We start from the raw sequence: 23,717 nt of genomic DNA, 5'->3' as shown, positions 1-23,717 counted from the left end.
ATGTATACGGCATCAGTAACGTGAATAAAACCTCAGTAACATTAATACAGCTTCCGTAATATTTCTTGTGCACACATTCAATAGGGCAACACCTTGGCTGCAGGTATTTAACCTGAGGGACATTTGCTAGACAGGTGGGTGATGTAGGCAATACCTCTCAGGCACCAGGATACCACCCTCAATACAGATACACCCCGGCAGCATGGAATGCACTCCAGGTCTCAGGTTGACTAAGGCAGTTCGGTGTTCATTAATGGCCCAGCCCCTAGAGGTTCCACAAAGGGGGTTAAATGTTGCCTTTGCAGTCTCCTGAGGGGAGGGTTGCAGTCTCCTGAGAGGAGGGGAGGTCACGGGGCTGCCACTCCGATCTGGTGAAGCTCCTCGGCAGCTCCGCTATCCCCACCGGTGTTTCTGCCCTCCCCCAGGGGGTTACCTTGTGTCTGTGAGTGTTCAGGGCACCGGAGGCTCCCTCGCTCCTCGGGGCCCCCGCGCTGAGGCCTGGTCGGGCTCCGGGCTTTTCAGCTCCTTCCTCTGTCCTTGAACCAGTTCGTTTGCGGCTTCCGGGGGCGCGGCGACACCTGCCAATGGGTGAGCGTCTCGTAGGGGGGCGCCGCTGATGACGCGCCTGGCGCCCCAGTCACATGATGACGCCCTCTCTGCCTTCTCCTGCCCAGCACGGCCTCCTCCACCACCGCTGCGGCCCTCCCTTCACTCCGGTGGCTGCAGTGATGTCAAAGACTGCACGCTCTCCTTGTCTGGCGGCCTGGGCGGCGGCGGTGTCCATGGCCACAGAGCGGATTCCTCTCACGTGGCGCCTGGGCAGCGGCGGTTATTTCGGGGCCCAAGGCGCGCTTCCTCTAACACAGTGCGGGATAACAGATACCTGGGCATTACCAACAACACCGGCAGGCCTTCGGTGGTCTAGCGCTTCATGATCATGGCACCCAGCAGTAGGTGGGAGTTCTGGGCCTGCACCGCGCTCAGGGGCATTAGCAGGATTCTGGTGGCATAACTCTTGGAAATTACAGCGCTTGAGAGTCACAGCATGCAGGGGCACAGCAACAGTGCAGCCAAGTCCTGGGCTGCGGTGGTGATTAGGGGGGCAAATAACGCTCAAAGGGCACAGTTCTGTCAATATGGCGCTAGGTGGGCACAGCGCTTTACCTGTTGATCCTCCAGCAGCAGCAGCTCTCACAGAGTCCCCAGCGCTTCAGTCCCAGCGCTAGTTATGGCAGGTCTTAGTTACAGGTTCTTGGGTTGCAGTATCTTGGGGGAGAGGTAGGGGTTGAGTTGGTAGGCATAAAAGGCAGGCTGGTTCCCTGCAGCACACTGGAGTTGGCCTCCTGGGTTTTCCCCTCACTGGGCAAGGTCAGCAGGCAGATAGAGTCCCTCAGCTATCTTAGGTACAGCAGGGCCTAAGCTCAGTCAGTCTCAGTGGTGTAGGTTCCCCCTGAGGCCAAACCGTCTGTACTCCTTCAGAGGTTCCCTCAGGTCCAGTGGTGCCCCAACTGACTAGTCAGGTGACCCTCCTGAAAAGGCGGCAATGCATAACTCCTCCCTGGGCTGGAAGGTTCCAGAAGCTTCTACATGTCTGTCTATGGGACAAAAAGGTGGGACGGCAAGGATACAATTGCAGTATGTCCCAGCCTGCTCCTAACTACTAGTGCATGTATGTTCAATGGCCACTCCGCAGTAGCAGGGGCATGTGGCAGCCATGTTCATAGGAGAGAGCACCTGCACCTCAGCACTGTGTGGCAGTAGTAAGGTGCCCAGAGGCCTAGTCCTAACAAAAAGATGGTGGCAAAAATGAGGCGCAAAGGAAAAAAATGAGGGGTAAGACCACCCTAGGGCTGACAGGTCTAACATTCCCCAAATAGCGAAATCGCTATTTCAAAGTGCTTCTTGCATTGCATTTAAGGAATCGTAAATTGCAATTCCTTAAATGCAATTGCAATTTAGGAAATCACCAAAAATTGTGATTACCTAAATTGGCGTCCCCAGCACTTTCTCTCACCATTTTCGCAAACGGCCGATTTTTAGGAATCGCACTGTTTTGCGCTCACAAAAACCTTTGAATCATGAGCCCCTTTGTCTCAAAATATTTCATACAAATCAGTAGTATTTAAAAACAAATACTGAAACACTGGGGAATATTACCCAACAAAAGCAGACCTATTGGGATATTGACAGAGAATTTATTAATCAATATATCAATATCAATATATTTATGAACTTATCAAAGAAGGGTTAACAATGTAAACAGAAAAAAACAGTTGAAAAAGCACAATGTTCCCTATGGAATGAACCACATTCCTGCGTCTTAACTGTGAACAATGTAAAGGTGTTGTAAAGGACAAACTCAGTACAAAAAGGGGTGGTGATGGACGGAGCATCTGAACCAATCAAACACTCACACCCAGTCAACAGATCTGAGTTTAACCCATCACCGTTCTTTAGCTTACTCTGCCACCCCAGTTCAGACATGGCCATATGCAAATCAGTCTGACCCTGTGCCTCATGGGAAAAGTCCAGCCCAAACTGCCAAGCCATGCCTTTCCTGGACCAGATTCAAGCTTCCTAGGACCTGTTTCTGGCATTACAGCCGTCTTCAGCCAGGCTTGCTTGAATCCAGTGGCAAAGTGAGCAAAAGACTCACGTCTGAGCATACCCTGCCAACTTATGGAGAACAAAGCGGTACAAAAAGGGGTGGTGATGGACGGAGCATCTTAACCAATCAAACACTCACACCCAGTCAACAGATCTGGGTTTAATCCATCACCGTTCTTTAGCCCACTCTGCCACCCCAGTTCAGACATGGCCATATGCAAATCAGTCTGACCCTTTGGCTCATGGGAACAGTCCAGCCCGAACTGCCAAGCCATGCCTTCCCTGGACCGGATTCAAGCTTCCTTGGACCGGTTTCAGGCATTACAGCCGTCTTCAGCCAGCCTTGCTTGAATCCAGTGGCAAAGTGAGCAAGGGACTCACGTCTGAGCATACCCTGCAAATTATGGCGAACAAAGACGTACAAAAGGGGGTGGTGGTGGACGGAGCATCTGAACCAATCAAACACTCACACCCAGTCAACAGATCTGGGTTTAATCCATCACCGTTCTTTAGCCCACTCTGCCACCCCAGTTCAGACATGGCCATATGCAAATCAGTCTGACCCTTTGGCTCATGGGAACAGTCCAGCCCGAACTGCCAAGCCATGCCTTCCCTGGACCGGATTCAAGCTTCCTTGGACCGGTTTCAGGCATTACAGCCGTCTTCAGCCAACCTTGCTTGAATCCAGTGGCAAAGTGAGCAAGGGACTCACGTCTGAGCATACCCTGCAAATTATGGCGAACAAAGACGTACAAAATGGGGTGCAGGTGGACGGAGCATCTGAACCAATCAAACACTCACACCCAGTCAACAGATCTGGGTTTAATCCATCACCGTTCTTTAGCCCACTCTGCCACCCCAGTTCAGACATGGCCATATGCAAATCAGTCTGACCCTGTGCCTCATGGGAACAGTCCAGCCCGAACTGCCAAGCCATGCCTTCCCTGGACCGGATTTAAGCTACCTAGTACCAGCTCTGGCATTACAGCCGTCTTCAGCCAGGTTTGCTTGAATCCAGTGGCACAGTGAGCAAGGTACTCACGTCTGAGCATACCCTGCCAACGATGGATTAAACCCAGATCTGTGACTGGGAGTGAATGTTTTGCCATTGCGCAACATTCCGTCCCTCAATTGTTGTTTTTGTAAAGAACAAACGCAACACATCCACACACTGGTAAACAAATCAAGTTCCAACATATGTAACGTGTTTACAGTAATGGTGTAGACGCGAGTGTTCAGGAGAACTGCTGTATAATGGAATAACTGAAAGAAAGGTCAAACTAAGATCTTATCAAGATAAAAAAAACAACGGCAGTATAAAGAATTTTAAATTGTTACTACACATTTTAAAGGAGTTTGACAAAGCATAAGTCAGATGCAGTATCAAATGTTAGAGATAATCAACATAAACAACGAACAAGGCATCATGAGAAACCTTCGGCAACACGATATGTACTGGCCAAAATACAAGACACGTTTAATAAGACTACCTAATGACACATTAGTGATGCTCTGTTTCATATAAGACGCACACACTCTGAACTACACAATAAGAGACTACAAACAGCAACAGAAGAGAAATAGATATAAAAAATAAGAAGTGATTTCAGCAACCGCACTAACTATTCTGGGATAAAGAAACAACACACAGACTCACTTTCAAACTGCATGGCTGCTGGATGCTGTCCAACTGCTAAGATTACAACAATGCCAAACCTAAAGGATGACTTGAACAGTCAATGAAAAATTAATGAGGTATGCTTGAAGGTTTTATAGAAACAGAATGAATAGACATGTGAAAATTCGAACTTTTGCAATATTGAACGAGTGACTTACATTTTTCTCTGTTTGTTTTTCCCCTATTTAGGCCTCTATTACAAGTGCTCCAGTTGTTTACAATTCCTATACAAACACCTGTTTGCACAGGGAGCCCAATTATACGTTGTTTGAAAGTTTAAGGCAGCCAGTAATTATCGGGTGCAATAAAGTCTGTTCCATAGATTTCGGAAAGTCAAACCTGCTGAAATTTAACACCCGAAAAAGCCCAGTAAATAATTGGGCATGCAGATTTTCGTGTGGGACACATATAAATCTACATATTATGGGCTAGATGTAGGTAAATTAGATTTACCGATTCTAAAATACCGAATTTTACCGATTCTGTATTTTAGAATCGGTAAATCTGATGTAGGTAATAATTTGGTATTTTTTACTGAATCGTTAAGATTCAGTATTTACCGATTCGGTAAATACCGAATCGGTATTTGCTATTGAATCCTATGGGCTATGAAGCCCATAGGATTCAATAGCAAATACCGATTCGGTATTTACCGAATCGGTAAAAATAACGAATTGCCAAGGGGGACAGGGTGTCACTTTGACACCCTGTTACACCCCTGTTTCTGGCTTGTGTGCCATGTGGCACACATACATGCACAGATGTGCATGTACACAAGAATTCGTTATTTACCATGCAATTGTATTACATGGTAAATAACGAATTCTAAAGGCCCTGTAGCACTGTTAGAAGTGCTACCTACATAGGAAAATACAGTTTCGGTAATTTTACCAATCGGTAAATTTACAGAATCGGTAAAATTTACCGATTCTGTAATTTTACAGAATCAGTAATTTTACTGATTCGGTAAAATTACCGATTCGGTAAAATTACCGAATCTGTAGGATTTTCAATGCCCTACATACCAATGTCAAAATACCGGTCGGAAACGGCCGAAAATCGGTATTTTCGGCCGTTTCCGACCAGTATTTTGACACCTATATCTGGCCCAAGGCCCCTACATTAAATAGCTATTTATCACGCTTCCGAACACTGCAGTTTGAGATTTGATTGAATCTAGTGCAAATATTTTACATCTCACAATGAAGCCCATGTAAGGTAGGCCTCAGGGCTTTATGACGAGTTTGGGACTGTAAACACCGTGGTCCTAGGAAGACAGCCAAGCCCGTGGTGAACCCGCCCACCGGATTCTGAGTTAAATCCAGGGGGGGGTGAGCTCTGCTGCGGCAGTGCCATGGCAGTCGGTATGTTAGGCTCATAGGAGAGCCTAAAGGGCATACTGTAATGTATCAGGAAACAAACTAAATGTAAGTAAGACACAGGTCATTACTAATTATAAACAGTCGGACACGATTCCTGGTATATGCCAAAGTGCGACGTATTTAGGTATTAAGTTAGCTGCAAGTACAGATAAGGTACTAAATATGAACTATGATTCTTTGTTAAAGGAAATCGCCTTAACTTTGAAAAAATGGCACAAGATACCGATCAGCTTAGTGGGGCGCATAAACCTAGTGAAACTGAAGATTTTGCCCAAAGTACTATACTTATTCAGATCCATCCCCTTACAACCTAGCAAACTTTTCTTTAAAAAATTTGAAGGTATTTGTAGTAGCTTCTTGTGGGGTTATAAAAAAGCACGTAGGTAAATAAAACTTTTGGAGTTACCAATAGAAAAGTGGGGATTAGCATTTCCAGATTTTAGGCTATACTTTTTTGCTACCTTCTTTCTCCGCTTACGAAGCCTGATGAAAAACAAAAGTTTGCTTTTCTATCATCAATATATGTTGGGACCTGACTGTAACCAATTTTTATTTCGTGTAAACGATCCTAATTACTAAAAAAGAGTAAAATTTAAGACAGCTGGACAAATTAAAAAAATTGGGGATGAAATTATGATTATTGATAACATTTCTTTCTTTAATGCTGAGCTTCGATTATGGAGCAATCCAGGCTTACCTGATATTTTCTCGGATAGGGTAGGAAATCTTTGGGCCAGATACGGTATTAATACTTTGGGTGACTTATATGGACCGCATGGGCTTATGGATTTTGATACATTAAAACTTACTTATGAACTAAACAATGATATGTATTTTAAATACATTCAAAGACGAGATTACTTGCACTGTAAAATGAAAATAGCCGAAGTGGCCCAGTCGGATACATTAGGATGCTTATACTCAGATAAAACAAAATCACTTATCAGCTTGGGCTACGGATATTTAATATTAGGCAAAATTAATGATACTGTGAAAATAGCAGCTAAACGGTCATCAAGGCTGAAATTAATATTAACCCCACACAGATATCTCTTTCGTTATGCCCTATAAATTCAATAGTCCAGTCCTCTAACCTGAAGCTACAGCTATATAGAACTATAACGCAGCTATATTATACTCCTCAAAGAATTTCTAGCTGGGCATTGGGGGCCCGACCTAACGACAGAACAAAATGCCCGAAATGTGATATGGATGCAGCAGGTATAGAACATAAGCTTTTTTTGTGCCCGGTGTTATCTTCATATTGGAAACGGATAATGGATGTTCTAGCTAGTAAACAAATTATTACTCCAACTCTTACAGCACATTTGGTCTTACTTGATAGCCAGGATGTCAACTGTCAATACAAAGATTTGATAACTATAATATTTGCATGTGCTGGGTTAGTTATTGCAAGATCATGGATATCAAAAGAACCTCCGAATGTTATCGAATGGTGGACTGTGATAAACAAAATAAATGTAATGGAACTCTCGTTAGCTAAACTCAGAGGACCCAAGGCTTTGAAAAAGAAGGAAAAAATTTGGCGAAACTTTTTTGACCTGTAAAATCTCTTACTTATTGAGGCCAGTAAAATTTGTGTTTACTTCTCTTGTAAATTAATCCTTTCTCTTCTAATATGTAATTGCGGATCCTCTGTCTTTGATGTAACTTATTGGTTTAATTGAAAACTTTTTCTTTTTATCTGTCTATTTTATGTTACGTGAAATGTACTAAGTTGTCTTTCTTGCAATAATAAAAATGTATTAAAAACTGCCACAGTGAGAGAGCCTACAGCACGTGTGTGCACAGTGTGGTATGCACTGTGCCATGGAGCCCACACAGTGTACGCACGAAAGTGCAATTGTAAGGGGCACAACGTGTGCCCCCGCACGCACCCCCATGGCCGGATTTGCTCCCCGCATTTCTGCCACCCTTTTCAGAGCGGGGTCACAGCCATGAAATGGGCAGTGGAAATGCAGGTCGTAATATGCTCAGCGGTGCCAGCATTGGCCCAACCAGCATATTCAGCCCCTTTTCAGACGACGGCAGCAGCGCGATCCTGGATCCTGGTGGAGGCGGCGGTCTTGTGGCCATCCCACCACCACCATCAGGTCCGCCATATTCGTAATAAGGCCCTCATTCACTCTGCATGTTGAAGAATTTTCTTCACATTAAGAGCATTACATTAACTGAAATGCATTGATGTCTGCAGCTTAATTCCGGCCCTGAATTATTCACAAACGCATGGAGATTGAAGAATTCAAACAAAATTAAAAAAAAACTACGAAGTACAATCACCCTAGTTGCAAATTAATCTAATTAGTCCAAATTTGACAGCATAACATCGACACATCTGAGCTGTACACTAAACTGGGTCAGTCAAGTTCATTATTACTGTTACTAACATTTGGACATACATAGGTCTGCATTACATTATTTATTTATTTGTTTTAATGAGCGCGTGTTTACCCATGGGTGTCCTAGCGCTAACAATCTGATACACTCTTTACACTAGCTTGCATACTCAATTGTTCAAGATCGGACCTAAATATGTTTTCAGAGACCTGCGAAATTTTAAATGGTTCGGCTCCTAAGTGCAACTCGCGTAGCAATCTATTCCATGCTTAGGTTGTAACCACAGAGAAAGCCCTTCCTCCAAATCTTGCTCTTCAGTATTTAGGTACCATGATCAGACAGGCTGGTATTGTGGTTACTTTTTTACACATAATTAAACCCTAAATTGTTAACCATTTCACAGGTCACTACTGACAGAACATTATTTTGCTCCTTCAATGGCATTTTTAAGCACCCTTCTCTCATCAGTGTTTATTACTCTTTTTGCAGTGTTCTATTTTGTTCAGTACTGATGGTGAGGCTCACAGTATTCTTCATGTATCTCTGCAATCTTTTTCAGATCCACCACTGCTTTGACCAAACCTGTGTACGAATGGACTATGCCATCATGACAGGGAATAACCCAAAACAGTACTCAAAAGAGCTACTGAAGCCAGCGTTACAGAATCCTTGGTAGCCGCAGTCAGGAATCCATTTTGTACATTTATCCAGAAACTATAAGGCTAATTGTGAATTGTTGCTTTCTGATTTTGACTATTTCTATGAATACTTCTGCCTTCCTTAACATTCTTCATGGTTTTCCCAGTATACATGGACGTTACCTTTAACACAGGGATTGGTCTAAAACTTTTCTCAATATTGAGTGAATCTGATATCTGCAAATGCCAAACAGTCTCTTGAGTTAAGGGGCTGTTGTCTCTAGAATTACTCAAGTACCCTGGGCCCCTTACGATCTTTTGGGTTTCCCTTGTATACATTTACTAAACAGCTTCTTGCAGTCATCCCTTCATTCAACCTCTCTTACCTGGTCAGTGTCAGGTAGAACCTTCCTACAGTGTCATACAAATAGTATCCTCTTGGTAAACCTTTACTTCTGTGAGCATCGGTCTACTTCTTACACTGAGCCCCACACTATTGTATGGGTTGGAAGTCACTGAAACTGGTTATGATTTCAGGAGCAAATAGCCTCTTTCATGGTTAGACAGTAGTGATGCCACTGGCTGTGGTCTCAATCTAAGAGCTACCCTAGTGGTTGGCTGTTTAAAGACATGTTTAAGGGTTAAGCGGATCCTGCTCATGCCTCCTTGTGATTCAAACACTTCTCACCTATAACAAAATGCAAAAATACTTTTATTTGATTTCTATAAAATCATAAAAGGGTGGAGTGAACCACCTTGGTACATCAAGCAGTGTTCTTTCTCCTTACCTGGTCCTGCTACGCTGCTACGCTTCTGCCCTGCCGGTCTTGCCCAAACGCTCCGCACCACAGGAGCCAACGTTGATTTTCCCGGGGGGAGCAAGGGACTATAGCTCCCAGGATTCCTGCTGCGGCGAGGACGCCGCCGACGCTAGACCCACGCGCCAGGATGCGCTTAAAGCAGAGCTTGGTGCTGAGGCCCCCTGTGTTCTTTCTCCTTACCTGGTCCCGCTACGCTGCTACGCTGCTACGCTGCTACGCTGCTGCCCTGCCGGTCTTGCCCAAACGCTCCGCACCACAGGAGCCAACGTTGATTTTCCCGGCGGGAAGTAAGGGACTACAGCTCCCAAGATTCCTGCTGTGGCCAGGACGCCGTCGTCGCTAGACCCACGCGCCAGGAGGCGCTTAAAGCAGCGCTTGGTGCTGAGGCCCCCTGTGTTCTTTCTCCTTACCTGGTCCACCTACGCTGCTACGCTGCTGCCTTGCCGGTCTTGCCCAAACGCTCCGCACCACAGGAGCCAACGTTGATTTTCCCGAGGGGAGCAAGGGACTTCAGCTCCCAGGATTCCTGCTGCGGCGATGACGCCGCCGACGTTAGACCCACGCGCCAGTAGGCGTTTAAAGCAGCACTTGGTGCTGAGGCCCCCTGTGTCCTTTCTCCTTACCTGGTTCTGCTACGCTGCTACACTGCTGCCCTGCCGGTCTTGCCCAAACGCTCCGCACCACAGGTGCCAACGTTGATGTTCCCGGGGGGGAGCTAGGGACTACAGCTCCCAGGATTCCTGCTGCAGCAAGGGCGCCGCTGACGCTAGATCCACGGGCCAGGAGGAAACGCTTGGTGCTGAGGCCCCCTGTGTTCTTTCTCTTTACCTGGTCCCGCTACGCTGCTATGCTGCTGCCCTGCCGGTCTTGCCCAAATGCTCCGCAACACAGGAGTCAACGTTGATTTTCCGGGGGGGGGAGCAAGGGACTACAGCTCCCAGGATTCCTGCTGTGGCGAGGACGCCGCCGACGCTAGACCCACGCGCCAGGAGGTGCTTAAAGCAGCGCTTGGTCCATCGTCCCGCGGGAAAGGCGCGGGGGTGCGCCGGGAGAAGCCCTCGACAAGGGCGGGACCGTCTGCGGCCATCAGAGGGCAGAAGAGGCTGGGCTGGGCTACCCCCCCCCTAACACCTGCACCCTTTGCCTGGAAGTTGAAGTATTTTATAAGGTACTTTTAAAAAAGCATACAAATTTTATTTGGACAAGTTAGTGTTGAAGTATACGTAATTGACCACAGGGCTGTTTTTTTTACAAAAATCTTCTAGTGTGGGTAGGGATTATCGTGTATAGTGAGATTTGCCCCTCTAAATTCTCAATAATGACTGATACGGGTACAAATAATAAGTCTTGAGCTTCTCGTCCGATGACTAGGCACCAGGCTGCCACGATTCAACCCCTCCCGAGTCTAACAGCCATCGATAAGATGCTTCAGAAAACGATCGGGGTGGTGGCAACAGCAATAGAAAATACGGAGAGGTGATTATCAATCACCCCTGCTGGCCCTCCGTTACAGCAAGCAGGGGATTTCTCTGCAGATACAGTTAATCCTCCTGACTGTAGTTTCTACCTCACGTCTTCTTTTGCTGAGTTACCCTGTGCACATGTTGCTATTGGTGTCATTGATAGTCCGCCTGTTGCTAAATCCCCCCCCCCCACAAGCTGTAGGAAAAAAGTACTTAAATCCTGCCCTAGAAGTAAGAAATGTAAACTTAAAAAAAAACAACTAAAAGAACCATGCCCATTCATGATTCTATACCGGTTGTTGCTGGTCCTTCTTTAACCCCTGTAGGAACACCTGTCTGGGTTACTCATCTACTCGTTGACTTCCAGGTTCATATTGAACAGATCATTGGCTCACATATCAAACCACTGGCATCTAGGTTGGATAGATTAGTTTCCACAATTAATAACATAGGTTTAGGGAAAGTTCAGCCTGCGAGCCCATTGGGAAATCATGCCAATAGAGTGAATTCTATTACTGCCAAGCCTACCCCCTGCTCTGAAACCACCCGAGTTGATAATGGTGTTGCTGGGAATCCTGGCATTGGGCCGACTCCTGACACCACAAATTTAATTGCGGATGCGAGACGCCCGCCTGACAGTAATAATATCCCAGCTGTAACCCCTCAGGTAATTGGTAACCCAATTCCCGGTATGGCTTTGCCTCTGCTTAGGGATGGAAAAGTAGCTGGCGGAACCAACATAGCGCCGAAGGGGGGGTCTAAAGTGGGGTAAAGCAATTCGGACCAACAATCCCTAGCTAGTAGAAACATCTTAGCAAGGGGTTCTTCAATAGAGATGACCTCCATTGATCTCCCTCCTGAGTCCTTGCCATATGTAGTGGTGCTTGCTGGGGTTCCTCCCATAGCACAGGTAAAAGTGAGGATCACAGTGATCTTAAAAATAAATGCATACAATGGCTTAACACCAACAGGCCTCCTCCCCCTAATTCCTCAGGTGAAATATTGTGTGTTAGAAGATTAGATTGGATTGGGTCTGGACGTAAAACTATTGCAGGAAACTGTGTGGTTATTAATTTTAGGCATACATGTGCTGTAGAACACATTTGTAATGGGTTGCCAATCTGGTCGAATACCCAAATTCTTCCCCTCCATTTATCATATTTCTATCATACTCCTCAGATGAGAACCGGCCAGAGCAGAAGCCCCCAGTATCAAGGGGCCCAAAATAAACCCTCATATAGAACTCAACAGGGGATAACGACTTGGGAGGGCTCCCATCAGCATATTACCCTACTCTCACTATTTCCCCAAAGAAATAGGTTTAGTTCCTTGGAGCAGGTGGATTGACGCCTTGTGGGGCATAACTCTATAGCATCAACGGATAGTAGTATAGGTAAGTTAGTAAATAAATTAGAGGGTAATGACGTCAGCATTGGCCCAGAAAATCCAATAGTAGATCAACACTTGATTACTGAGCATAGGACGGAATTGGTGGATAATTCATAACATGTGGGCCTTTGTGCCCCTAATGAGGCACTGCTTAGTAGTGAGACAAGGGAAAGGACATCTGAGCCTAGAATTTTAATTCCTGATACTGGCTCTAATATAGGCATGGACAAATCATTACCTAGCCCTGGGATAGCTGATGGATGTATAAAAATTCTGTCCTGGAATATGGCCGGGTTAAAAAACTAAATTGCCATTTCCTGAGTGGTGTTCTTTTATGGCAATGCACGATATTTGCCTGATGCAGGAAACATGGGCATTGGAGGAGAGTTTAATGCCTGGTTTTGTTACCTTTGACATCCTGGCAACAACTGGGGGTAGGAGGAGACCATCGGGGGGCTCACAATATGGGTGGGCACGCATCTGGGTGCCCAGGCTGCCCAAATACCTACTAATTCCCCAGACGTTCAGTGTGTACTCCTAACTCCTCAAAACACGCCGCAGGTGGCCATAATAAATATTTACTCAAGGCCAGTTAAGAGTGGGCGGGAATCTGACGCAATTGATGCATTAAAGAACTTCATGCAGCCACTTGACCCTCCAATCGTCTTAGTGCTTGGAGGAGATTTTAATTGCCAGTTTGAGCCCCTTGTGAGTCCACAACTGGGTAAACAGGATGATGAAGATCAGTTCTGGCACGTTCCTGACCCACAGATCCCTTCTGTCAGGGCATGGACTCCATTGGTTCTGCAAATAAACTCACTCTCCCTTACAACGTCTTTGCGGGCGTGTAATGGGAGGTTGGAGCCTGACAGACCGGGGTCAGCTACGTTTAACAGACTAGAGCAAACTTCCATCATTGATTATATAATGATAGAAGTTAGACATTGGGACAGGCTGCTGGAATTCAGGGTTCACCCGAGACAAGATAGTGATCATAATGCTCTTGTTTTAACACTGAAACCTGGGAGTTTTGGGCTGACAAATCCGGCGCCTGAATTAACCAGTGCAATCCTGCCTCTCATAACAGCTAATAATAGGCAAAGGGTAAAATGGTCACATCGTCTGGATTCCCCCACTAAACTTGCCGAAATATATAAGATAGCTATACCGCTGGTTTCTGATATGGGGGACGCTGGCTCCCAGGGTAGAGCTGTGAAAATCTGCAAGCAGCTGGTTGCCGAGCTAGTGGATGTGTTTTGCCCTGTGTGTGGGAAAACCCCACTGCGGGCTAGGACACATCCCTGGTACGACGCCTCCTGCAGGAAGGCAAAAAAAGACCTGCTATCTGTAATTAAAATCAAAGATAGAGCAGGTATTCCGACTGCTCTATAAAAAGGCAATCATTAGGGGAAAGAAGGATGTAAGGATTCTAAGTCATTTTGGGCTATTGTTGGCATGGGTATGAGCAGGGATGGCCCGGCACTTGCCCCGAATATAGCATTCTCAGTGTGAGAAGCATACTTTGGAGCACTATACGCTAATGTAGAGTCAGAGACCATAACCCGTTCAAGTCGCGAACTTTTCCAGGAGCAAGGCTTGTTGGGGTTGGCAGACTTGGCTCTGGGGGAAGATGTGGCGCCTCCTCTGTTGGCCGCCCTGGGCTCCCACCATGAGTATCGATTGGTGGGGACTTTGGGCGACCAGCGGCGGCGACCAGCGGCGGCGGGAGTCCCTGGATGTTGGGCATGTGTGCCATCTTGAATGGCATGAGGTTATCACATTGAAGGATGTTGAGTCAGCAATAGCAAGGCTACTTCCCAATAAGGCCCCTGGCCTAGACAAATTGCCTGGGGATCTATTTCGCTCCCAACCTAAAATATGGGCACCATATTTGGTTGTCCTATTTAATGAGATCCTAATGGGGATTGATCTGCCAGGGACTTGGCTTGGAGCTGAGATCGTCCCCATTTACAAGAAAGGTTGCCCGCTAGCCCCATCCATCTACAGGCCCATTAGTCTTATAGATATAACACAAAAACTAATGGGCAGGATCATTTTGGACAGGATCCTGGGGTGGATGGAGGAAAATGAAGTATTGACCACACTCCAGGCTGGATTTAGGTCAGGCATTTCTACTCTGGATCAAATATTCCGTCTGCAGGTTTTATTTTGGAAAACGGCAAGTGTGGAGGGTGGCAGCCTCTACCTTGTCTTTGTTGACCTGCGAGCCACTTTTGATCTTGTTCCCAGGGAAAAGCTGTGGAAAGTTTTGGCAGACTTGGGTCTCCCGCCCTACCTATTGACTATACTAATTAGACTACACACTGGCAATTATGCCCAAGTTAGGTTCGGGAAGCATGGAGATCTCTCAAAACGTTTTCCTGTTCTGAAGGGAGTTCGTCAGGGGTGCGTCCTGGCCCCAACGTTATTTTGTCTTTACATCAATGGTCTTGTAGACCATTTAATTGGTGTAACAGACAATGACGCTCCTAGGTTAGCGACTGGGAGAGTGCCCGCTCTGATGTTTACGGATGACACTCTGTTGTTATCCAAACATCATTGGGCATTCAGCGCATTGTGGATTGCTTTGCAGCGTTTTGTGCTTGGCGGGGATTGGAATTAAACTTGGATAAGACCTAGTTTATGATTTTTAATCCCCCGAAGCAGACACGCCCAAACCCTATTCTCAATGGTATTCCCCTGGAAAGGGTCAAGACCTTTGTCTATCTTGGTACCACCCTGACGGAGAATTTTGACTGGGGCTTCCAAATGTCTAAATCAGCTCTCAAGCTATCCCAAGTAAGCATGGGCGAATTTTGCGAATCTCGCGTTCACGAATTTTGCGGATTTGCGAACTCGCAATTCGCAAAATCCGCGAATTCTCGCGAATTTGCGGATTTTTTTTGTGTGTTCGCGCGGGTTTCTGCCAGTTCGCGAGGGTTTTGTACAATTTCGCAAACGCGAACTTACCTGTCGGGTCGCAAGTTTCGCGAACTTGTTGTTTCTACGTGTCAAGCCTGTTTGGGACACTCTTCTTCATCACTGCCACTCTCTGTCACCACTGCCACTCTCTGACTACTCATGCCACCCTCTGGCCCACCCATGCCACTCTCTCTTTCATCACAGCACCCTCTGGTTGTCCAGTCAGTGTACATTATTGTGGCAAAGCAAGCACACCTTCCCTGCCTCAAGTGACCTGAATTAATTTGGGGCTGATTAATGTGTCACAGAATATTTTTTTAGCTGGCACCTGCTTCCTTAGTGCTTCCTGATTAATGATCTTTTGCACTTGCTAAGTGCTTTCATTGTTGCAAAATTAGTTACAACACCTGCCCTGCCCCAACTGACAATAATGAATTAGGGGCTGATTAATGGATTTGAACTTCCAGCCTGGCTCCTGCTTGTCTCCCTTAGCTGTAATTCAGGACCTTTGTGGCATATGTGTAACTATTCTGAGGTTCAGAGCAGGGTCACATAATAGTTGCAACTGGCAACTGAACTCTGGAGGGGCCCCTCAGGAAGCACTACAGGAAATGGCTACTAATGATGAGCCTGAACTTTTGAACCTGGTAAGTAGTATCAGTTTTGCTAAGATCGTATTTCTGCAATTTTGCGCTTATTCGCGGGGCGCGAAGTTGTACTGGGAAGCCGCGAACTCACGCGAACAGTGCGAGCAAGCCATAAAATCCGCTGCTCGCGGATTTGCAGATTTTGCGGGAGATTCGCGAATCTCGCGGATTGCGAATTTACAGAAAATCCGCAAAATCCGCGAGCGAAACGGGTTTTCCGCCCATGCTTAATCCCAAGTAACGGGGGGTATCAGTAAAGTCCATAGAATATCAGACCTCAAACCGGCAGCTCCGGCTCTTGAAATATATCGACTTCAAGCCAGATTGGCCACAATATATGGTGCTGAACTTTGGGGCCATAAAAATACATCTAACCTCTTGAGGGTGGAGCAAAACTTCGTGAGGAATTTGGTAGGTTTACCACCAAGCACACCACTTATTCCTCTGCGATTTGATCTGGGGCTGGAGTCAATAGAGGACCTCGTAGCGGCATGGCCTATGCTCTATTGGAAGAGGTTGTGGTCAGTTCCAGAACTGGCTTCCTATAGAGCGGAATTCCTGGAGGTTTGGACTTTCCTAAAAAGTAAAACTTTCCCATGGTTGCTCCATATTAGGGCTCTTAGTACACGGATAGGTCTGCCACAGCTTTCGGAGACTCCTGAGCTGTTTTGCCCGGGGATATCTAAATCGGAACTACAAAATCTGATGAAGCAACAGAATTTACTAGCCCTACAGAGATCAGCAACACTAGGTAGGCTGTCTGCAGAGTTCCTCCTAGTAAAAATGGAATCTCGATTTGAGGAATTCTTAGATGTAATACAACCACCTCTTAAAAGGAAGATGTACCTTCAGCTAAGGCAAGGCAGTCTACCACTCAGGGCATTCACCTGTAAATGGACGAAATCGGATAAGGAAGCCTGTCCGGCATGTAATTATAAACGTGAAAATGTCTCTCATGTCATGTTCTTTTGTCCTGCGTATGTAACAATAAGGAAATGTTGGCTGATCCCGTTATGCAGGAACCTTGGATTTCGACACTTTATCCAGGCTTGTCGGGTCTTAATTTATGATACCCACCCCCTTATTGTTTTCGCTGTATCCCGCTTCCTATTTGGTATGTGGCGTAGAAGGAAAAGTTTTGTATAATATATGTGATCAATTATGAATTTTATACTGCTGCTATTTTGATAACTCTCGAGTTTAATCCATTTTTATCTCTAATATTGACTTGTTCGCTATTTATTGTTTTAATGTCTCGTGCTTTGTATGTATTTTATCTGCACTTTTATGGTCTTTTGACTGAAAGTTATCAAATGAATGAACCTCAAGCATCAAACAATTCTTCTGGGTTAAAATTGCACTTCTCACCAATTAACTGCCAACTCCACAGTCTCACACTAAACTGTCTCACACACACTCCTTTCATATCAGCACCACCACCAGCCCCATCAGTCTATGGTGACATCACAAACTCTCTGTGCTTAATAGATGACACACTCTCCACAGATTCTAACACAAAAGGCTTAATACAATCAAGGTGAAATACACTCCTAGAGGTAACACACTCTAATTTCTGTTTGTAATCGGACCTAGCTGAAACCAACACTACTGACTAGAGTGCTCAAGCGGTGGAGAAGTGTGGCTCAATGGTTAGAGCGGCAGACCCTGATACAGAGGTCTGGCCGGGACCAGAGTTCAATTCCTGACGCGGCAGGGTCTTGGGCTCAATGTCCACGGACTCGATATTTCTCGTCTCAGTGCCCACTCTAATCATGGGTCCATACTCTGCAACTCTGGGCAATAGCTTGCTTAATCTCCACAACTGCCCTAAAGTGCTGGGATGCCTGGTTTCACCTTGGGGGTGCCCAGTAGGGAGCATCTCACAGGGAAAGCCAAGACGGGTTCCACAGTGGTATACAGCGCCAAGATGCCTGTCAGGTGATAGTGCGCTTTACAAGTATACATACATTTACAAGCTCAGTTCTGCTGAGCTGCGTTCCAACCACAAATTGTCAAACTGTAAACCTCAAAATGCATTCACACAAATTTTAAATCCTCAACCGATAGACACTATTTTCCAAATTATTTTTCAGCCTGTATTGTTAGACTGAAACATATTCATGCTCACTTCCTCTGGCAGTTTGAGGTCCCTACAAAAGAATGGATAAGAATTGAGGACTCAAGGTTTCAACGTTTCCTTTCAAAGTGCTACCACTGAAATAATTTTGTTCAGACAAAGTCGAATGATTGCCGACTGGCAGGGTGGGTCCATCCTCTATGATATCAAAGGTGGTTCTTCCCACTGACCTACTGGATCAAACTTTAGGAGGGGTAGGAAAAAGTTCCTGTGGTGGGAATAGTATCTTTGCTCTGATCTGCTAAAGATATGCTCTACCTAGTATAGAAATGGAGTGGTGTGGCTCACTGGTTACATGCGGCAGACCCGAAGCAGAGAACGGCCCGGGACCAGGGTTCAATTCCCGACGCGGCAGGGTTGTGGACCAGGGTCAAAACGGACTCAATAATTCTCGCCTTGGTGCCTACTCTAACCAGGGAACACATTCTGCAACTCTGGGCATTAAGTTTGCCTCATCTCTACAACGGCCCCCACAGATGCCGGGGATGCCTGGTTTCACCTTGGAGATACCCAGAAAGAGACCATCTCACAGGGAAATCTAGGACAGGTTCCCCAGCGGTCTTCAGCACCAGGATACTCCATGGAGTCGCAGTGCACTTTACAAGTACACCCACATTTAAATGTGAAATTTGCCACGCCATTGGACTTTATGTATAAAGTTGGTGCAGACGGTAACTAGAACGTTAAGATGTGTGCCTCATATCCATGATTATTTTGATCATCCAAAGTTATTTCACAATAGCAAATTAAAAGGGAATGATTCTTATTGATGAATGACTTCTATTCTCTCTGAAGGGAAGGACTTTCCATTTTCCCCTTTTTGTTTTCAAGTCTGGTTGGTGATAGATACATGAACATCATCCATGTATGATAATATTTGTAGCTAGCAAGATTTTTCACAGTGTCTTTCTCTCACCATAGGTGGGCTGTAGTCCGAGCAAATGAAGAGGCAGAATTAATTTGCTTCATGTTAAAGCATATAGTGCAATACTTGAAAACCTAGCAAAAGAACTAAAAACTCATTGAGACGGTGTGATCATGTCTGTGGTAGCTATTAGGTTAATGAGTTTATGTATCACTTGAAGCAAAACTCGTATTGCATGTCTGGGTCCTCAGGAATACTTTGAGCTTCATTGACCTCACTGGTAAACCAAAAAAAGCACCCATCAGTGTTTCTTTGGATGTTACAAGAGTGTTTATCCTTACATTGAAAATATTTCATGAGACCCACAAACTCCTTGAGAGGTGGCTGATTCACTTTGGACAATTCCCTTTGAGTTTTGGCCCTCAGGAACCCTTTGATCATTAAAGGTCTTATGGAAATAATCAACAAGGTGGGAATCATAATTTAGATTACTGTTGGAAGCCGGAGTCCCCGTCCCGCATCACTGTCACCAAACGCGAGACCCAGGACTCCCCATTCAACGTTAGGCCAAGTAAGGACACTGTTTGAGATAGTCCTGCTCACCCCCTTAGTGGCTTGGCACGAGCAGCCAGGCCTATCTCCAAAGCACAAGTGTTCAGTATGTGCAACCACGCTCACAGCAACCCACTGGTGACACCACAAATGGACTCCACACAAGTTTGATAAAACAAGTATAAACTTTCTATAGAAAGATATATGATCAGACCACATGCTACAAAAGCCAACATATGATAAAGGGTAATATTCTTTCCGGCTGGCTGGTAGGTTCAAATCCCAACCACCGCTTTCCACATGCTATGCTAATTGTAATGCTAGAATCACACATGTCGCAATGAACAAACAATAGTGCACTGCGTAACGATACCATCCAGTGCTTGGCAAAGGAGAAATAATACAATGCATAATGATACACCCCGGTACCTTGCAATGGGAGAAATAATGCAATGCGTACCGCTACAATAATGTACTGCGCAGTGAAGGAATAATGCAATGCATCACACCCCAATCACGTACTTTGCAATGAAGAAATAATGCACTGCTCACCACTACAATCATGTAATCTGCAAATGAGAAATAATGCAATGCGGGCCGCTACAATCCTGTACTTTGCAATGGAGAAATAATGCAATGTGTAGAGCTACAATCTTGTACTTCATTATGCAGGAATAATGTCAGGCATCATAAGACAGTCCAGCAGTTCGTTAGCAACAATTTTGGCAATGTGTATCATGACAGTCAGCCTCTTCGATAACAGTTGCCCTCACACGTATCAACGATCATAAAGTACAGCTTCTCACTCGAACCCCAGTGTTGCCACAACTTGGGTCAGTCGTACCCCAATCCTGTCACCAGCAGGACTGAGAGGCCAAGAGAGGCCGAGAGAGTGTCCCTCCAAGCCCGCACCCCACCCAGGTAGTGATCCACGTTACCTAGGGGTGCGACCCCACTCTCCTCTCTTCTTTCAGCGAACAAGGCCTTCCGTGCAGAACTTTCTCAATGGGCCTTAGCGGCTCGGCTGGGCAGCGACTGTTAGGAAGGTCTCAGGCGGCTGCAGGGCACATGCACACCACGCCGCTGAGATTACGCTACCCTGGATGCACGTTCACCACAGCAACCTCCGGGTCTCCTCTGGCACGAAGCCACAAACACACAACGCTGATGAGACTTCACTTTGACTCCGAGTGCACGTTTACCAGGCACTCCTCCCTGCGGTCTCAGTTGGCACCAAGACCCGCACACCATGCTGCAGAGGCTCACTTTCTTCCGGTGCACATGATGATCAGCCGATCACCTCCACAGTCTCAGTTTTCACCAAAGCACGCACACTGCTTGACTGAGGCTTACTCCAACTCCGGTGCCCCGATATCCAGGCGCTCTTCACCAACGCCTTCAGCCGCACCACCGTGTCTGAGCCTCACTTCCCCTCCGGTGGACTCGATGATCAGGCGCTCTTCACCAGCACCTCCGGTGCACCCCAACACGCACCCTGCGCATCTGAGACTCACTCCACATCTGATGCACACGTTAGCCAGGCGCTCCTCACTAATGCCTCCTGTGCACTACGACAAGCACACTGCGCGTCCGAGACTCAATTCACCTGCGGTGCACACTCTGACCAGGCGCTCCTCACCAACACCTGCAGTGCACCAAGATCACGCACCCTGCACGTCCGTGTCTCACTCCACCTTTGATGCACACGCTAACCAGGCGCTCTTCACCAACGCTTACGGTGCACCACGACACACACCCAGCGCGTCCGAGACTCACTTCACCTTCCGTGCACATGTTGACCAGCCGGTCTTCACCAATGCCTCCTGTGCACCACGACAACCACCCAGCGCGTCCGAGTGTTACTTCTCCTCTGTGTGTCCAAGATCACAGGGCATAACTTCCGAGGGTCTCAAGCTACCTACACACGCGCTCACTGAGTCGCTTGAAACTTCTCCGGAAACTTTTATGTTTCTGTGTTTCCGAACAAGTAGCCAGCTCACCTCGGGCCCTTGGGGTAACAAGACACAGCACAAAGCACAGTCTTCGTCAAGCAGGGGGACCCAGCCCACACATAACAGTCCCAACAGCCTCTTCCTTGGTTAAAACAGCAAACTGCAGACCAGCCCCAGATCAAGAAGCAAAGATTGGTCCTTCCCAGCAGTCTCTTCAGTTCTTTCTTCTTTAGCAGAAGTTCCTCTTGACCACAAAATGGGTCCAAGCCTTTTCAGTCTCAATCCATTTCTATTCCAACATTTAGGGGCCTCAGCTCTCACAGTTATACCTCTAAATGTCTTTGAAGTTCGTTGTGCTCAGGGTTTCCTGACACCTGCCTAAATCAGTTCTGGGTGTCTTCCTCCCAGTGTCACCTATCTCCCTTTGATACTGGGGTCTGGATCCGTAATGGGACAGTTGGTTTATAGCAGCATTCCAGGCCTTTTCACCTCCAGTGCTACTTCTCCCCCTGTTGTATAGCTTTTTAGGACCCTAGTGTAGTTTTCCCGATTCATGCCCTTATATAGGTATAAATCACCTTGTCCTTATATAGGCATAGAAATCATAACCATATTTAGGCATAGCCCATGCAGTCCAAATACGGCATGGCTACTTCCAGTAGTTCCGAAAAGGCACAACGATCTCTTGGAAAAACTTGGCTTCAGCAGTTAGGGACTTCCCCTTGCTTGAATATTGATTTGTCCAAGAACTCATGGAGTTTTCAAAGAACTGAGACTCTTTGATGACGTTAATATGTCCACCTTTACATCAAACTCGGCACCTTCAAGGTATAAATATGCTCACACTTGCCATAGCAAACACACAGTGGTTTGGAGTAGTTCGACAATCTACTTGCCCGACGCAGCTCGCTACAGCAAGTGCCGAAGGAAGCCGACCCTCCAGCAGACGCACTGAGAGAGACGCTGTCTTTTCTCTTGCCGAGAAATCCAGCTCCAGTGTTTCCAGGCTCTCCTTGCGGGGTGTTGGGAAATCGAGTCCTGAGAAAGAGAGATACCAGACCTCCTTCATTCTAAACCAAGGTACGGAGCTGATTAGACCCTAAGAGAAATCTTGGATAGATTCTTGGCCAAAAAAATACTAGATTTAGGCTACACCTCACTTACTCCTTCCCTCGTACTAGACTTAGGTTAGGTACATCGGGGTAGGCGTATTTTAGAAGCACCAATTGAGTACTTTTGAACCTTTTGTTATTTATGTATGTATTTTTATGGCTTAGAAACCATGCCATGCTTTTACAGTATTATTTTATAATATTCTTCTTGCTGTATGCATTATACTTTACAGCCAGTATTACGATTGTAGCAGTTCATTTCTTCTGCATGAGAAAGAAGACAGATCAATAAATACTTTTTATTGAAAACGCCTGTCTCTCTATTTCTCTGCACCTCTGGTGAAACGAAGCATGCAGGATTGACTGAGTGAAATATCTATCTATTGTTTCCACGACTCTGAAGATACGTTTTATCTTGGGAAAACAAAGTTGTCATGTTTATGCAGTTGTCAGAAACTAATCCCTTCTTGTTCATTCGAGAAAGTTTCTAGTGACCTCTGAGCTAGCTGGCACTCACAATTAAGTCTAGTATATTCGATAGAGACCTAGTAGACATAAGTCCTACGTCAAATCTATAGGATATATTTTTCCAATGCGCAGAGTCTATTGGGAATATAGGAACTACACTACACCCCCTACTCTCCAGGTGCAGGGCAGCCTGGTGTCATCTCAACCCCTCCCTGGTTCAAGACCTCTTCCAGCTCCTCTCACCTCACAGATCCAGACACTATATCCACATTCAGCAGAGACACACAGAAATGCTTAAACCACAAAAGTCAGACACTTTCCAAAAGAGTGGTTTCTGAGCACACAGTGACATAACCACTTGCATAGAAAGATGTGTCATGCCACTGTGAGTTCATACATACTAAACTTCACATCTCCATTTTAAATCTATGGGAAACTAGGCTTACTAACACAATACCCAGCCTCCATATTCTGTCCTATGTGCAGAATGGCCTTTCACCAGTAAAAAACCAAATGGAGTGTTTTTCACTGTCAGGACATAGCACACACTTCAGTATATGTCCTGCCTTTTACTAACATTGCATCCTGCCCAGGGGTTACCCGGGACCTACCACAGGGGTGCCCACTGTGTACGCAAAAGGGAAAGTAAGGCCTGATAAGTGGTTGCACTTGTCAGGACAACATGCTAACATAGCAAACTGCCCGAAGGCCCTACACTGCAGGCCT

General features: G+C 46.1%; 1 protein-coding gene across 1 annotated transcript in view; it reads right to left on the bottom strand.

Moving 5' to 3' along the window:
• Positions 1 to 23,717, bottom strand: part of IL7R (interleukin 7 receptor) — a 369,475-nt gene that overhangs the window by 212,259 nt on the left and 133,499 nt on the right. The gene's annotated exons all lie outside the window — the stretch shown is intronic.

Source organism: Lissotriton vulgaris, chromosome 3_1, assembly GCF_964263255.1.
Source record: "Lissotriton vulgaris chromosome 3_1, aLisVul1.2, whole genome shotgun sequence".
NCBI classification, from domain to species: domain Eukaryota; kingdom Metazoa; phylum Chordata; class Amphibia; order Caudata; family Salamandridae; genus Lissotriton; species Lissotriton vulgaris.
Note: the sequence above shows the minus strand (reverse complement) of the source record. Positions and strands in the feature narration are given on the sequence as shown.